This window comes from Phyllostomus hastatus, unplaced genomic scaffold (genome assembly GCF_019186645.2).
Source record: "Phyllostomus hastatus isolate PE091 unplaced genomic scaffold, TTU_PhHast_1.1 phas_scaffold_114, whole genome shotgun sequence".
NCBI classification, from domain to species: Eukaryota; Metazoa; Chordata; class Mammalia; order Chiroptera; family Phyllostomidae; genus Phyllostomus; species Phyllostomus hastatus.
Genome location: NW_025334006.1, coordinates 1,807,779 through 1,822,482, shown reverse-complemented (window position 1 = coordinate 1,822,482; position 14,704 = coordinate 1,807,779). Strand labels below are relative to the sequence as shown.

The window sequence follows — 14,704 nt, the reverse complement described above, 5'->3', positions numbered from 1 at the left end:
GCTGACCCTTACATAATACCATCTTGCTTGGTTGGTTATTAAAAAGGCTGCACTGATGGAGGGAGCCATTCCAAAGTCCTAGCAGTTTGTCCATTTTAACAAATACATTAAGCAGGTAGTGATGCAGCTGGTTGGGTAGAAAATGCTTCGTGAGGAGAAGGGGAAAAAGGAAGGCTCCCCTACCCCAGTTTGCTAACCTTCCCTGTCTCAAACACATCTCCCAGCTCTCACCCACCATTGGCCTTCCTCTTTGGCTCTGAGGACAGGAGGGCAGGAGGGCACGGAGAAGAGTTAAGGAAAGGCTCAGCGAGCCCAGGCCCCCAGACAGCACGTGGGCTGCTCTGAGTTCCCCTGTGTCCCTCCCGCGTTCCAGCCTCATTCCTGGGGTCTTGCCACCCTTACAGCGAGTCCTTTGACCTCAACCATGGATCTGGACACGGGATGCATTCATAGGATTCCGTTTATTTTCTTCCCCAATCATTATAAAAAACAACGCTTTCCAGCTAAAGCAAAGAGGCGGCACCCTTTAATCCTTCTTCTGGAGCACTCATGATATGCATTCAAAGTGCAGACGGAGCCTGGGGGTCACCACTGCGTGCACACAGTAAATCTCAGTTTATCCGGAATCCGGGCGGTCACGAAGCTTAGAAGACAAGATTTTTTTTTCTTTAACAGACAGAAGTCAGGGAGGGCAGTCATTGCGGAGACAGTGAGATTCAAGCAGGCGCTGTTTTGAATCTATGAGCTCCGTGGGGGAGAAGGTGGATGAAGCAGGCACCCTGAGATAGGCAGGAGGGAAAGAAAGCAGTCGGTGAGGCAGGGAAGGAAGAAGGCGTTGAAGGGGAGGAAGAGAAGAAACGGAGGCCCACGGACGGACGGGGGAGGCAGAGGAGGGAGAGAACTGGGAGACCCAGTGGGCGGGGCTGAGCGCTCACTGTGCTCCAGGGGAAGCCAGGTACATTGTTCTGCAAACCACATTATTAGCTGCCTGCCATATGGCTTCTAAGTTCTGTGGGGAAAGCAAAGGCAGAGAAGGAAATGTTAGTCAGTTGTGCTAACGCTGAAAAAAAAAAATCTGTGGAAATTTCCAAAAGCGTGAGAATAGAAACCTGTGTCGCCCAAAGATCCGGGGGCCTTGGTACATTTCCCATATCGAGGCTCCCAACCATGGTGGTTCTGATTCAGACGGGGCGGTTTGGCGCCGATGATAATTTCTGTTCCTCATGGTGACCGAGAGCCCGAAGGAGCCTTCTGAAGTTCGAAAGGAAGGTGAATTAGAGTGAGGGTGGTGTGACCAGTGAATGCAGTTTGAATGTTAAGTGTGTGTTGCTGTATTCTAAGTTTTGGGAGACTGTGAACCCAAGGGTGAAAGAAGGGGTCACCCTCAGTTACACAGGATGGGGTACATGCGGCATCCCTTCTGGTCCCAATCCTGGACTATGGTTATTGTCTGGGAGCCCTGTCATCATTTTAAAACGTTTCCAGAAGTAGCCTCATCCCCTCACCTGCCCTGCTCTCAGACTCACCTCCTATCTCACCCTTGATTCTCTCTTCTTTATCTCCACGGGCTGCCCAACTTTCCCCGCAAAATCCCTCGGTCTCCTCGCCATTCTCAGAGCCCTGAATGAAGCCCAGGTCCTCATTCACCGGTCCCCGCCTCCATTCCTTCCATTACCTTCTAGAACAACTTCCTTATCATCGCTTTCATTTGCTGAGTCTCAGAGCCCAGGAGAGTTTCCCTGGCAGCCAGCCACACCTGCCCCCTTGATTATCACCTGCGAATTTCCCGTCACCCTCTAAGCGCATCCCCTTCTCCAGTGGGGAGCCCCCACAACTGGTCCCAAGCCAGAAACCTGTGGATCGTGCGCCCTCCTCCCTCTCCCTTCAACTGTCCATCAGCAAGTCCTGCAGGGCCCACTCAGAGCCTCTGCCCAGCTCCGTCTTTTTATCTCCGTGGGCACCACCCGCGTTCAGGTCACTGCCACCTCTTGTCGGGACTCCTGCAGCAACCTCCTCGCTCTCCGCTGAGCTCCCCTCTGACTCCCAGTCTGTTCTCCATTTTCCGTTCTCCACTCAGTGGCCTGAGACGTCATCTTTAAACATGCAAATCAAGTCGTGCTGTCCCTCCAGTGGCTGCTCATTGCTCATAGGATAAATATCCCAAACCCCTGCTGTTGCCTCCATCTCCCAGGTCCTGCCTGACTTCCTCTCCCTGCTTCCCCCCCCTACCCGAGGCCCTCTCCCCACCGCATGGCCTGGCCGCCCTCCTCGCTGCCTCTTGAACAGCCTCCTCCTCACCGCGGGGGGCTTGGCTCCAATAGCACGTCTTCAGAGAAGACCTTCTGGACCTCCTTAAGGACGGCATTCCAGCCTCCCGCCATTATTCTTATTGCTGTGGCTATTCCCTCCCAGCCTTGTCAGCCACCATTTGTGGTCACTCTGTTCACTTGCGCTTTGTCTGCCCGCCCCCTGGGCTCTAGGTCCCGGGAGGGCCTGGACCCACGTGTGGACCGTCTCTTCCCCAGCTTCCGCGTGAATGCTCACAATGTGAAAGCCAGCTTAACTACTATTTTATTACTTACGTTGTTATTTGCTATTCTACATTTTATTATTAATTATTATCATGTCTCTTGATGATTCCAGACTTTGCAGATGGAATGGTCACCCTTTTGTCTACGGCCCTCCAAGAAGCACCCTGACTGCCCTAAACTTTCAGTCTTTTCTCGACTGTTTAACCTTTTCTTTGACTGACAGAAACTCTCGTGGGACTGAATCCCACCTTCCTGCTCCTTCCTACACCAGCCTGCCGTGGGAATGGTCTATCCCCCACTGTACTTCCTCGCTCCCACTTACTCCTTCCCTGTGTGCAACTCCGTTCCTATCAAACGTCTTTATTATTCCAAATTAACTTCAGAATCGGTTTTTAGGAAGTTTCCAAAATAATCCCACTGGGATTTTACTTGGGGTCACATTAACTTTAGTGAGTTTGAGGGAACTCGTTATCTCTGCAGTGGAATTCCTTCTCATCAAGGCCACAATACATTTCCCATAGCTTTAAATAACATGATGTTTTCTTTGTAGTGGTCCTTTTACATTGTTGTTGAATTTCCCCTGAAGGGTCAACAGTATTGCCTTGGCCTCTGTGGCTTCAACTGGAGCATCACCCCGTAACCAAAAGGTTGCAGGTTCGATTCCTGGTCAGGGCACATACCGGGGTTGTAGGTCTGATCCCTGGTCCAGGCGGGTAAGGGAAGCAACCAATTGACGTTTCTCTCTTAAAATGATATTTCTCTTTCTTCCTTCCTCTCCTTCTGAAAGCAATGAAGAAAAATGTCCTCAGGGGAGGATTAAAAAAAGCAACAGTATCAATAGAGTATGTCTAAATTTTGTTCTCTTTTTATTAATTTTGCCTGACATGTCATGAGCTTTGATTTATGAATGCAGGTCTTGCTTCTACTTAAGGTTTTCTTTTCTAATATCTTTATATTATTATATTATTAGCAGAAGAATATTTCTTTTTTTAAAAGATTTTGTTTATTTATTTTTAGAGAGGGAAGGGAGGGAGATAGAGAGAGAGAGAGAAACATCAATGTGCGGTTGCTGGGGGTTATAGCCTGTAACCCAGGCATGTACCCTGACTGGGAATTGAACCTGTGACACTTTGGTTCCCAGCCCGTGCTCAATCCACTGAGCTAAACCAGCCAGGGCAAGAATATTTCTTCTGGTCCTTTTCTCCCCCTTCTCATTCAAACCTGGATTTCCATGGTCCATAATCCCCATCTGTAGACCCTGGTCATTCTGATCTGCTGGTCCTTGTCTTCTGTATTACGAAATAAAACCCACAAGCTTGCCTTTCTTTTCACCAACTGGATTTTCTTCTGCATCGCATCTAACTATTGATTATGCTAAGTTAACTTAAAATTCTGCTAGGTCATTAAATGTTTCCTTTTCATTCTTTTCTCAACTCCGACAACCCCCATCTCACAATGCTCTCTCATGTCGCTTTTACCTTTTACTTCGTGCAGACGGTGACTTTCATGTTTTCCTCCATCAAATGTAGTTTAAATGTGGTTTAAAATTCACTTCTGTTTCCTATAGTAATTTTTTTTAAAAAGTATGCAATTTTAACATTTCTTGAGTGCTATGTCAATCCTCATTCATGTTACAGAATTATTGCGTAGGTCACATTTATTTTTTATTTCCTCTTACTTTATTTTGGAAGGCAGACAAGATCTACCTTGACTATGTGGTCACTAAAAAATAATGTGAATAGATTTTTCATGGTTTACCTGAAATCTGTTAGCATCATCTTTTAAAATCTTAAATTGGTGAGTTGACTAAGACCAGGCCAATGACCCAACAGCCTGATTGATTGGTGTGGAAAGGAGGCCGGGGCTGTGGGATGTCCAACCAGAGAATCGGAATCATAATCAGTCCAACTAGATACCAGGCCTGTCTTAAACATTTTACATGTATTTCTTTACTTAGTCCTCACAATAACTCCATGAGGTGCAGTTCAGCATTATCCCCATTTTATAGATGAAGAAACTGAGGCTCGGGTAAGTCAATGATCCAATTATCCAAGCAAATCATTAGTGGAACCAGGATTCGAACCCAAACGGTCAGCTCGGGAGTCCACATTCTCAACTTCTACTTTAGATGGCCTCGCTTCTGTCGACTTTCTGCATGTGCGCCTGTTCCTTCCCTGGTCCTGTTGGTCCACGACCTGCCCCCATACACGGAGGGCAGGGAGAGACGGAGGCAGACCGGTGGGAGGCCCGGGATGTAACGCACGAGGCTCGTCTCGGGCTCCTGAAGACAAGTCGATCCCGCTCTCCTCCCTTGGACCTTCAGCATATACAGAGGCCTTAACGGGGTTCAGCCACGTATTCGGTCCCAGTGGTCTCAGTGGCACCTTACTGTCTCAAGGCCACACCCTTGAAAACATCCCCACCATGTGAACGGTGGGCAGACGGATATTCTAAGGACAGGGATGAGGGGAGCCCCCAGTTGCTCTTGTGTCAACCAGTGGTCACGTCCTCTTTTTTCAGTATTGATTTGGAGGGGGGGCATCACTTTGTTGTTCCACCCATTTGTGCGTTCATTGGTTGGTTCTTGTACGTGCCCTGACTGGGGATGGAACCCACAGCCTTGGTGTATAGGTACGATGCTCTAACCAGCTGAGCTACTGGGCCAGGGTGGGTCACGTCCTCCCGGTGACCTCCTCCAACAGTGCCAGTTGAAACTGAAATGGCCAAATCAGCCAGCTCAGCTGAGTTTAGGAGTGTCCCCGCCACGTCTGGGAGGAGTCCAGTTGCCTGAGGGCTTCACTTCTGGGGGGGCCATGCCTCCTCCCTGGGTCTGAGATGCAAGCAAACACTGCAGAGCCTGGGGCTGGGAGGGGGCTTGCTTCTCCGGGGCCTCTCGCCACCGCTGCCGCCACCACCAGCAGCCGCAGGACCCAAGGGTCTGTCTGGCAACTTCCGTCCTCTGACACGCACCCATTTGCTGGTGAGCCTCACTGAGACCTTCCTTCTCACTTTGGTCCCTCCTACCTCAATATCTAGAGCGTATCCCTGGAGTTGCCTGACACTTAGGTGGCGGATTTTTGTACTTCTCTGCCATGGAGCAGGATTTCCACTTATTTTTATTTAAAAAAATGTTTTGGTCTGTTCAGTGGTTTCTGGGCAGTAGGGGGTTGAACCCCTGTGTGCTGCTCCTCTTCCTAGATCTCTCTTCTCCCTTTTCTCTCTCTCTCACTCCCGCCTCCCCTCCTTTGTCTTGCATTACGCTTCATTCTCATCGGAGGTTCTCCGGACGAGCCTCTTCCTGGGATCCTTTTCCATCTGCACCCACACTGCTGATGGTGTCCAGTCTGGGGTCCCAGCTCAGGGGCCCCTGAGGCTCCCATAAATGGTCAGCCGGACCTCACAGACCAGACACCACAGACTCAGCATGTGGAACATGGCACAGCTGACACTTCTCGTGGAACGTGCCTCCTGCGTGGTGGGCGAGCGCCTCTGACCCGCCAGTCACCTTCGACTGCTCTCTCGTTCAGTTCCCCTTCAGCTAAAGGGTGCTCCCCAGTTCTGCAAGAATAACCAGCCCCCCACAAAGTCTTTCAAAGCCTCTAGCTCCAGCCCCCCAATATGGTCTGGAAGGTCGAGTGAGACGGGCCGTCTATCCTCGCTCCCTGCCTCCTTGCTCCCACCTCCCTGCATGGCGTGGGGTTCCCTGCCTGCACCTTGCACAGCCTTGTCCCTGCCTGCTGGTACGTGGCCTTCTGGGGAGCACGTAACCCCCGAGCTGCAGCATCTGTGACTTTGCCGGTGTACACACTCCCACCACGGCCGATTTCGAACTAACGTGATATCATTGAACGTGGAGTTGGGAGGAGATGGGCGGTATCCACTGTTAAGACAATGTTTCCCTCCCACAAATACATTAGACCTAAGAAAACCCTCAAGGGTATAGGTAATAGTAAAATAATTAGGGAGCGATACAGTTTTAGTATTTGTTGTGTTTTTTAATATAATTTATTTATTAGTAAACTTAAATAATTTAATTTTTAATAACGACCAAATTTAGCAACCAGCTCCAGGGCGCCACCAAGCTCTTTCCCAAAGGTCCCCCCTCTCCCCCAGCATCCGGTCAATGCTTGTTCCTCCTTTGAGAGCCAGAGCTGCTCACATGGGCAACGTGCTTCTCTCCGTCTCCATCGCTGCTCTCCCCACGTTGCAACGATCGGTTTACGCTCCTGTCTCTCTCCTGCTCCAGGAGCTTCTTGAGGGCAGAGGCTGTGTCTCATTCTTCTTGGCAATCCCAGCACAGGGCCCAGCACGCACGTAGTCGACACTCAGGGAATTACTCTTTAAAGAGTCAAGGATGCCGTTCCTGTTGGCCTCATCCCGTCCTCCTCCCTCTCCCTTCCCACTCACTCTGGGAAGGGCCAGGTCTCCATGCAAACAGCGCTTGTGGATTGGAGCGACTGACCAAGCAGACGAGAACGTGTGCGAGTATGTGTAGTTTACTCACATACGTTGGAGGAAGGAGGGGGTGTGCTCTCCGAATGAGTCCCCAGACATGGGGTCCCCCTGCCCATCACCTCTCACGCTAACAGTCTACAGGATGCAAATTCACCACTTGTGGGAAAGCGATCATTTGAAGCAGCTGTGCTCAGACCTAGTCTTTTTGAATTGAATGAAAAACAGCATTCTAAATCATCACCTCGATGGACAGAGAACCAGAACAGCCCGCCCGGAAGCGCCACCTGAACTGAACAAAACAGTGACGGAGCATCTATTCCGCAACTGGTGCCGTATTCGCCATGGGATGGATGAAAGGAGAAAGAATGTAACTATACTGATGGTGCGGATAATATTTTTTTTCAGTTTTTCAACGGAATGCTTGTCATCTGAATAACCTAGACTCTAGTTTCTCAGGGCTTTTAGAGTCACTCGTAGTGTTGTGGCTGATTACCCTCAAAGGCTGTGGTCTTGAGCCACCCAGCTTACCCCCACTGAGGAGGGGCAGCAATGAACTCTCTAGAATTGTTATTTTGTACGTCACTAGGGTGAGCCTGCTTATCTTCACTAGGAAAATATATTTATATCACGGAGTCTTTGTGTTTTCCAAGAAGATTCAACAATTCCATTCAGCAACAGCAAAACCAGTAGTCACCTCTCCAGAACAGACTTCAGTCTTAGCAAGATGTATACTTCACAAATAAATATTTAAAAGCAAATCATAACAGAGCAAAAACTGACATGATCACACATACCCAAACTATGCCCGTCGCCTGGGTCCATTGCTCACGGGAATTATGTGATTCTGGAAACTCTGTGATGTTACTCTCTCCCTAAAGAAAAGTTTGGTGTCTTTAAGGTTTTATCTATACACACATACACACCAGTCTGAAAAAGCAAAACCAAAAACTGAGGTAAGTAGAATTTGAAGGAATTTACTTTTTGACAAGATGCAGCCAGAAAAACATTGAGGATTCCTAAAGTCTCCTCTCACAGGGAAACATGATTTCTTGCCTATGTGGGGACACACGTGTACATAGTCTGCACATACAGTGACTCTTCATCGCCTGGGATGACAGGTGTGTAGCCGTGGTGGACAGGTGTTTCCCAACGGTCTAAGATTCACGAGCAAAGGTGTGCTTTGCGTGAGTGGTGAGCGGTTCCCAGTTGATGTTTCAAAAGAGAGCCATGCCTCATCCTGAGTCTGAAAGCCAAATTGTCCTCCTTGGAGAGGACAGACTGGAGAGAGGGCGCTCTCTTTGCCTGTCTTTGAAAAGATTAGCATTGTAGCCCTGGCTGGCGTAACTCAGTGGATTGAGTGTGGGCTGCGAACCAAAGTGTCGCAGGTTCGATTCCCAGTCAGGGTACATGCCTGGGTGGCAGGCCATGGCCCCCAGCAACAGCACATTGATGTTTTTTTCTCTCTCTCTTTCTCCCTCCCTTCCCTTTCTAAAAAATAAATAAAGAAAATCTTAAAAAAAATAAAAAAGAAAAGATTAGCATTTTAGGAGGATTGGCTCTGTCTGTTCTCGATGATTCTGGACTGGAACTGATTCGATGGCACGATCGTGGCTCTTGAAATGGGACACTGTGGAGCTCACTTCTGGAGGAAAAAATCTAGACATGGTCTATAGACTTGATAATTCATTGTGAAAGAAAAAAAAGGAAAGAAATAAAAAGGAGAACTTTTCACTCAGACAAGAGTCACAGGAGTAATTAACCCTAAAGATGGAAATAGCAAATGACCTTTGGCGAGGGCTACTTTCTGAGCATTTCAAACAGGATATGACTGCTTTATAATACTTCAGATGGCACGGAAAGTACTCTATCGTGGATGAGAAATACCCTGATTAACATCAGCAAAGCCTTAAATTAATCCGCACGCGACAGCTCCTCTGGCCAGGTGGAATATTTCAGCCCTGCTCTTCCTGGCCTGTACCCTTTAGAGCAATGGCATTTCATAAATTTCAGGGACGTGCCCAGTGCAGGTGGTTGAGACATGGGAACGGTCATAAATCTGGGGCTCGATGGCTTCTCGTGTCCAAAGTCAAGGCTCTCAAGTGCTGGCCTTGGCACAACTGGAATTCATGCCGTAGAAGAGTCTTCCACAGGTGGAAATGCAATATCTTATGTTTATTTCTTATCGCCATCCTTGAAAAGCAGCAGCGTATAGGAATGTTAAAAGAGCTCTCTTTCCCCAGCTGGCTGTCAGAGGCTAGATGGAAGCTCTTTCCGGAGCAAAGATAGTCACACTGAAACGTCCTACACTTTGTGGCCAAGGATGAGTTCCCACTGAGTAAATGTGCACGAGTTGGGGGAGGTGAAATGGACCCCCCACCCCAATCCTTGAGGTTAGCTTCTCAGGGAGACTGAGATGCAGGGAACAAATGCCACACACATTTATTGTCGTATCAGATGACGGCAGCTCAAACCTAAAGTTTTTCCAGAACTTTTTTTCCCCTCTTACAAAAGTAACACAGTCCTGGCCGGGTGGCTCTGTCGGTTGGAGCATCATCCCATACACCAAAAGGTCTTGGGTTCCATCCCCAGTGGGGGTGTGTACGGAAGGCAACCAATTGATATTTCTCTCTCACATTGATATTTCTCTCTCACATTGATATTTCTCTCTCCCCCCCCTTCCACTCTCTCTAAAATCAATAAACATTTCTTCAGCGGAGGATTGAAAAATAATCATACATGTTCACTCCAGATTACAGGACATTCAGGAAAACATAAGGAAGTACATTTCCTTTGCTTTCTCCATGCGTACGTGCAAAAACACGCCGTTTGCCCTATATTTCATTTTGTGGATGGCACTCTCCTTAGAGACCGGCTTCAAATGCGTAGGAGGGACCTGAAAGAAAGAAGGAGCGGAGGTGGAATGTACCACGTATCCACCCCCGTCCCCACTTAGCAGGGAAAGGATGGAGAGCTCCGGCGTTCCTGCTACATGAACGGGGGCACCGGGTCAGTTTCCCACAGACCACGGGCCATCTCTCTGTCTCATCCACAGTGTTCAGAATGTCCCAAGGAATCTGATGAGCCACTAGGTTAGTCTTCTGAGGAGGGGCCCTTTTGTTCGAAGACAATGAACGAAGAACACCACCCTGGCCAAGGCCTTTCGTGTCCAGTCCCCCAGTACACCGTGTTCCAGAGACCTTCCAGCGTCGGGCCAATGATGTCCTTTGGGAAACGTTTAACTCCCCACCTGGAAGGTAAGTCTCATTTCCTTCACGTGTAAGTCATTCCTTGCCATCCCACAAGGACGGGCTGCCCACTGGCCACGGAGACATGCTTCCGGTGAAGGGGCTGAGGAAAATTTATTGCTCACTGGACTGCTTATGGTTTTGTGAAAAGTCTTTGAGATGAAAGAATAAGTCCAGTGTTCCTTAGGTTTGTCTGAATGTTCAGTTCCTTCATAATCCTGCTTCTTTTGAATAGTAACACCCATTGAAGACTTATGGACTCAGACCCTGAATCCCACATACCTGTTCTTCTCCTGATTATGTAATTGAAGTCACCTTACCTGTGTCACCTTACCTAGAACTTAAGACCATGGATTTCCTAGATCTTCTTTATAACTGTGTTCAATGCTAACCAATACTAGGTTCAGTGAAAATGGACATAGAATGCATACCTCTTTCTGCCAAAAGCAGGTATAAGTCAGACTCAGGACATTTGGGACCTAGTCTCCCAGCCAGCCAGGATGAGTGAGACAAAGCAAAGTGGGAAGCTCCCAGGTCCTGCGTCTTTTCTACTCTACGCAAGCGAAGCCTTGGATGCCCGTCTGTTGGTTGGATCTGGTTTCCATGCCTCTATCCGGCCCCCTTTGGATGGGTGTTTCTTTTGGACTGGTCATGTGGCTTTGACTCTGTTCTCCATCAGCACCCGCTTGGCTCCCTGGCTATCTTGGATGAAGCACCCCAATGTGGGGATGTATCACCCCTTCACGACACGAGAATCCTCTAAGCACAGAGAAGTAGCCTCCGGCTCCACATCGCCACCTGGCACTGTGAAGGGCAGGTTTGCCTTTGACCCTCAGCTTCCTTCCCCACGGGTTCAGCCCACGAGCTGGGCGATGGCTTTGCTCTTCAAGTCTGGAGCACACGGTTCCAACCTCACCTTCTCATTCAGGTCTGTTGGGAAGGTTAGCTGGGCGGTGCATTTCAGATTCAGAAGGCTGGGTGCTGGGCTGCTCTCAACACGACAGCAAAGCTGTGTGGTGGGAACACCACTGGGCCAGGACTTGAGCGGCTGGAGCTCTAGTCTTGTCGTTGCCAAGGTTCGCTGCACCTGGCCGAGCCTGAGTGGAACTGCTTGGTCAGGTGGGCACTCTGTGGCCCTGCCTAAATCCCAGGGTGACTGTCACTATCAGATGAAGGGACAGATGTGGGAATCCCAGTACTGGGGGGAAAACATGGCCTTGGGGAAATCTGACACAGGCTCTGGGTGGGCAACAGGAGAAGGGCTGCTTCGAGAGGAAGTGAGCTCCCCGGGCCTGGAGGAATTCAAGCAGAGACCACTCGACGAGGTGCCAGGGATACTAGGAAAGTAGATGGCCAGGCTAGGTGTTTGGAGTCTCTGCTTGGTTTTCCAAAGACGGTGAGTTTCCAGACTTTTCCAAAGAGTGATTCTTGGCACTGACCTGGAGTCCTCACCAGACCCTGCATTCCGTCCTGTTGACTGGAGCCTGGCCTCACTGAGTGGCCATCTTCCTGGGCCGAGAGCTCGTCTTGCATCCGTTCTCACCCAGCTGAGAGCCCAAGCCCTGTCTGAAGCCCAAAAGGCGTGGCCAATTCACAAAACCCACCAGGAGAAGAAGAGGGGCCGGCGAGGTGCGGACAGTGACTGTGACTCGGGTCTCAGTGCTGCCTCCCGGGGGCTTTGATGTCGGAGGAGGCAGCCACAAGGCAGGCGCCGAGGCTGTGAGCCGGAGACGAGGGCCCTGGCTGGCCTTCTTGTTCCAATGAGGTGTGAGTCACACAGGGAGCAGAGCAGATGGAAAGAAAAGACGCACGTGAAAGAGAGAGAGAGGCAACAGACAGACAGACGGACAGACAGACAGACAGGGAGGTGTTCAGCGAAGCAGCCAGTGGGCGGAGGAGCCCTTGTGCAGCTCCCAAGCCTGACCTTGGCAATTTTCCCATCGTCTAGATAGCCTGACGGAACGGAATAACGTGGTCACGCCCACGAAGAGGCTGCCACTTTCGAGATGTACGACAGTAGTCCCACTCGATTCGTGGGGGGTACATTCCAAGACCCCCGGTGGGTGCTTGGAACCGAGGACGGCCCTGAACCCTGAATACACTGCTGTGTTCTTCCCGACCCACACCCACCCGTTCACTCACAGGTAGCCCTTGGGTGCTCCTCTCGGGCACGTCCTAATGACCAGCCCCACAGCTCTTGGACTTGGGCGCCATTATTGAGCGAACTCGGGGTGACTTGTGCAAAAGCGCCGCGATACTTCAACAGCTGATCCGATTACCACGGCGACCCCAAAGTGACCAATGGGCAGGGAGCACACTAAGCGTGGCGACGCCGGACAAAGGGACGAGTCGCGCCCCTGGGGGGACAGAGCAGCGTAAGAGTTCATCGCCCTGCTCAGGACGGCGTGCGGTTCCAAACTTACGAACTGTTCACCTCTGGAGTTTCCCATGCATTATTTTTGGACCGCGCTTGACCGCAGGTCCCTGAGAATGTAGACAGCAAAGCCGCGGATGAGGGGGTGGGGGCGACTGTCTTCCCATTCAAGGCTCGTCTGAGAAAGAAAAAGCAGGGACTAACACACCCCGAGCTGATTTTGTTGGTAAACATCGCCCAACTGTTTTCTTATTAATTTACCTTGGCAACACCTCTCTATTATGTAATTACGGGGAATTTCAGAGCCGTGTTTACTCCAAGCCCACACACACCTTCTGTTACCCCGTGTTTTCACTGCCATGTTGTGAGAAAGGACACACTTCCAGTTCTTGCAGAAGCTCAAGTAACCCTACCGACCGGGAGACAAGACACGCTGCTCCCAACAGCTGGCGGGGCGTGAAGTCAGGGGTGGGTCCGGGGCTGAGGTCAGAGGAGGTCACCTCGGAGAAGGGGGTCGGGGAGGGGTGGCCCCTCTTCTGCAGGTGAGCAGGCCCGAGGTACGCAGCATGACCTGCCCACAGGAAATGCAGAATAGAGATTTCTGGAATGAGAGCTAGAGAAAGAGAAGCGTCGAGTGCTGATGGAAGAACCCAGTGGGACATAGTTCACGCTGATCCGGAGGGAGGACTGGACGATTCTGGCCCGGCTGGCACACCTCTCAGGGGAAGAGGGGAAGCTGGGGCCTGTTTGGGGGGCAAAGGGAGGGTGCTGGAGGCAGAATGGTGGAAAGTCACAAGCGGAAGCCAGAGGGTGTGCTAACGCTCTGCCGCTCACCCACAGCAGTGACTTCAGACTGGGGGTGACCTGAGCGGGCTCCGGCTCTGACGCGGGGGTGGAGGGGAACCCCTGCAGGAGGTGCTCTACGTTCTTCCCCTGGTTTCCACTCCAGATGGTCTGGGAAGGGCTCTGACTTCAGCATGTAAAAAAAAAAAAATCTCCCACCATGCTTCCAACACACAGCTGGGGGCTCGAAGCACCGTTCTCCGAGCACGGTCCCCAACCAGCAGCCCCACCGGCACCGGGGAGTTTGGTAGAAATGCAAACCCTTCAGCCCCAGCTCAGACCTCCCAGGCCAGAAACTCTGATGGTAGGGCCTGGCCGTCTGTGTTTCAATACCAACCCCTCCCCCCGCCCCTATGTGTGTCTGAGGCCCGCTACAGTCTGAGAACCACGGCATTGGAGACACATGAAACTCAGGGTGCTGTTTCTCCTAAAACCAGCTGTCAGGGCACCCCCCACTCCTCTCAGGGATTCCCCCCACAGCACCCCATATCCCTCATCCAGGCTGGAACCTGGAGTCCCCTCTCAGGGCTGCTGTGGGGCAGGTGGGCGCAGAATCACTCCAGGGGCACTCTCCACCTGGGAGCTTTGTAGACACCAAGTCCCTGGGAAAGACACGTCTTTCTCTAGTTTGCACGGAGTCAGGATTTAGCCCGCCGGCGGGCCTGCTCTCTGGGCTCTCTCCTCTCCCTCTCCTTCCGATCTGTTGACTTACCTACAGAACATCTGCTGGGGCCACCAGATGTCCACCGTCCCTGTCCTCCACTGGTCTCAGGCCTCGGCCCCGCCTCCTGGATTACTGCAGAGACCCCCCTGGGGGGTCTCCCTTGCCTCGGTTGCCTCAGTATCCCCCTCAGCCCCCACCACATGTCTGTCTCGGCACCATTTAGCACACGCCCCTCCTTCCCCATCCCACGGCCTTTCACTCGTGCACACACGTGCAGGCCCACCTGCCTGCCCGCACAGGCAGACACGTGTGCGTGCCACGAGCCGGCTCTATCCCCGCTGCTCTGCTGCGCGGGGGGTAAAGTCCACACTCCTCGGCCCGGTGTCCAGGGCTTCCTCCTGCTGGCCTCTCCGGGCTGCTCCAACCTTATCTCTCACCAGCCTTATTTATGAACCCTCTGCTGCAGCCGCACTGGCCTGCTGGCAGCACCCTGATAAGATAAGCCAGTAAAATTAGTGCCGGTGAACCCGGAACAGGTGCAGGCTGCCGCAGGGGTGTCAGGCTGGGGCAGCTTCAGACACGGCGAGTGCTC

At 51.2% G+C, this 14,704-nt stretch overlaps 1 long non-coding RNA gene across 1 annotated transcript; it reads right to left on the bottom strand.

The window, feature by feature from the left end:
• Window positions 1-731: 731 nt before the first annotated feature.
• Window positions 732-14,345, bottom strand: LOC123829657. Its single transcript, XR_006787643.1, has 3 exons — window positions 14,161-14,345; window positions 1,110-1,251; window positions 732-1,009 (listed from the first exon to the last, which is right to left on the bottom strand). It is a non-coding gene; the product is annotated as an uncharacterized LOC123829657 (long non-coding RNA).
• Between the last annotated feature and the right edge of the window lie 359 nt (window positions 14,346-14,704).